The following is a 3,328-nucleotide window of genomic DNA, read 5'->3' as shown; positions in this document are numbered from 1 at the left end:
TATATATATATATATATATATATATATATATATATATATATATATATATATATATATATATATATATATATATATATATGTGTAATTATAGATATTTTGTGAGACTCAAATGAACGGCAAATTCATCTAAGAGTTTAAATATTACTTCATGTCTAAGTTTGGGTTCGAGCTCGAGACTTTGATAAAGTTAAAAAAAACTTGTGTACGTCATCTCACTCAAGAACTCTTAAGTTTGAATAGATTGATTTAAACGGAGTCATCATATCACAAGCATACACTATTTTGCTTTTTTAAAAATAAAACAATTAAATAATATTTTGTTTTAAAAAAATTTGAACACTTAAACTAATTTCTATAATTTAGAATTAAAACACTTATAAATTCAACATTGAATTGCAATATATTAACATAATTTTCTTTTGATACATCAAATTTTTTTTATTTAAATAAGCAAAGTTCGGGATTTATGAGTTTACATGTTTAAAATTACAAACTAGTTATTAAAAGTTTACATTTTCACCAATAATAACAATGATGATGATGATGATGATGATGATGATGATGATGATGATGATCATAATAATAATAATAATAATAATAATAATACAAAAATATATAATAATAATAATAATAGTAATTTGGTCCAAAAAAAATTATAATAATAATAATTAAACTTACATCTTTGTTAAGATAAATATATCAAAGTTTATATTATTGGACTTTTCTGTTTGTTGATAATTCTATAAATTTCATTATTTTTCCTTCTAATATAAGCATAGAAAAGAAAGTAATAACGACGAGATTTATTTTTGTCATTCTATTGGTTACTCACGCGCCATACGCGTTTCCCATTTTAACTTTCCTCTACTTAAGTAGAAGACATTGTAAGAATGAGAAATTTTGAGAAAAAATACCCTACATGAAAATTCATTTTTATAACACCGGCTACTTAAGTAGCGGACGGTATAAAAATGTGAATTTTGAGAAAGGAAAAAAAAAACACCCCCTAACGTAAAATTTTCTCATTTTTATAACATCCGCTACTTAAGTAGAATCCACTAGTTAAGTAGCAGACAGAGGTATTTTAATAAATTTGTAGGGCGCGCGAGAAATACAATTGAGTGGCAAAAGTAATTCTCGATAACGACATTTTGTGAGGCTCCATAATTACTCAAAAAGGTGTAACCCAAAAGGTATATTTTTCTTATAAAATAAAAATAAAAAAGTGTATTTTCAATCTCTTATCATTTTCTAGCAGAGCAATTTTATTTATTTTTTTACTTTAAGCAAATTATCTAATATACTTATCTTCTAAGTAAAACCTAAATATGTAATCCTTTAGTTTAGTTTCACTAGTGACTTTGACTCAAGCCTTGACTTTTACTTGTTGAGACAAAATCCTATTTTGATGTTTTAAAGATAACAACCCTTAATTAAATTTTAATTTGATTCTGATCATTTTGTGATCTAACAAGTGCTCTTGAGTGATTTAATTTAAGAACAGATGCAATGGATTAAATTAACCTTGTTTCACTCATAAGAAAAGAATCAAACAAGTTTTAGACAAATCTGCTGTAGAAGAATGATCTCAGATTGGTCTCCAGACTTGTGTATTCTAAAGCATAAGCACTTATTCAAGTCAACTGGTACAAGACAAGAATGAACTTTTAAGTTGGACTTATTAAAGGATCATAACAGTGCAAATAAGTCATTTAAGGCAAGGAATTGATTTTGGTTCTTGAGCTTACTCGAATAAGCTTCTTTAAGGAATAATAACTTCACATCTTGCAACAAGGCTTTATGTTCTCCAAGAACATCATTAAATAAGTTAATCTAGACCAATAAGAACTCAGCAACAAGTACATACAGCTTGCAATGAAGTTTCATATCTGATCCAAAGTACAAGCTTATGACATGGGTGGCTACATTCTCCCATAAAATAGTACTTATCTCACTATTCATGTGTCCTTTGAAGGACAAGTGAACAGTGGCTACTCTATGCCTTTGATGAAGAGTTTACAGCTGGTTGACAACTTGCAACAACTTGCAACAGCTATATTTTCGTTGGACCTTATCCACACCATCTCAGAAAATGGTCTCCAACGTCCTGGAGAATGATCTCCCAGTTTCTGCACTTAGGTGGCAATCTTATCCAAATGAATTCAAATCTTATTTTCCCACATGGGAAATACATTTGCAAAGGATATACACTCAGAGACAACTCATTGACAGTTGGTGGAAGAATATTTCTGACCAACAAGTACAATGTGACAGTCAGAGACCATTAGAAGAATGATCTCCTGGAGCATCTCAAAGACAAAATCACATGGGCTGTTTTGTTTCTCTCACAACGGCTAGTTCCTCACTCACAACGGATATGTGTGATGTCCAAGCAACAAAGGAGCATCTCCATCTATAAATAGCACGTTGGTTTAATTGGAAGAGCAAGAACTTGAAGCACACAAAGCAATCTAATACATTCTCAAGCAATCAAGCTCTCCTTTTCACTCTTACTCTAAAGCTCTTTAGAAATCTAGGATCATATATTTGTAGAGTACTTTGAGTGTATCAAATTGTAAGCTTCACATCCGGTTAGGTGTATAAGCTTAGATCCAAAGAAATCATTGAAAAACTTAGGATTATCTCAAGTCAATTGGGTATAATTGATTGAGGTAGAGCAGCTGGTTATAGCTGGATACTTTGTGATCTTGGTTTAAGATCATAAAGGGTCTTTGATCTGGGCTTAGATCAAAGGGAAGTTTTCTGTAATCTTGGTCTAGATTATAGTGGATAATCTCACGCAAGTGGGGACTGGAGTAGCCCATACTATTAAGGGGTGAACCAGGATAAATTCTTTGTGTGATCTTCTCTTCCCTTACTCTTTTATTTGTGCAAACACTAACTCACACGAATCACTATATTGCACTTACATTCGAGGAGAACGTTCTCCAGTTAATCTAACCATTTACTATCGTAGTGTGTTATTGTGCTTAAATTGTTTTGCAGTTAAATTTTTAAAGGGTCACAATTCAAACCCCCCTTTCTTGTGACAAACATTGTTACTTCAATTGGCATCAGAGCACTGCCTCTAAAAGCTAAGCATCTAACAAGTGCTTGAGGAAAAGATTCAGGAAGGAAGTAATGTCTAAACCTGCAAAATTCATCTCAGAAGGAGGATCATCAAATAGACCACCTCTTTTTGAAGGAAATGACTACTACTACTGGAAAGACAAGATGGAATTGTTTCTTAGGTCACAAGATATCAATATGTGGGCTGTAGTAGAAGTTGGAGACTATGCTCCACTGGTCAAAGACTCATTCACACCAA

This window comes from Trifolium pratense, linkage group LG5 (genome assembly GCF_020283565.1).
Source record: "Trifolium pratense cultivar HEN17-A07 linkage group LG5, ARS_RC_1.1, whole genome shotgun sequence".
NCBI classification, from domain to species: Eukaryota; Viridiplantae; Streptophyta; class Magnoliopsida; order Fabales; family Fabaceae; genus Trifolium; species Trifolium pratense.
Note: the sequence above shows the minus strand (reverse complement) of the source record.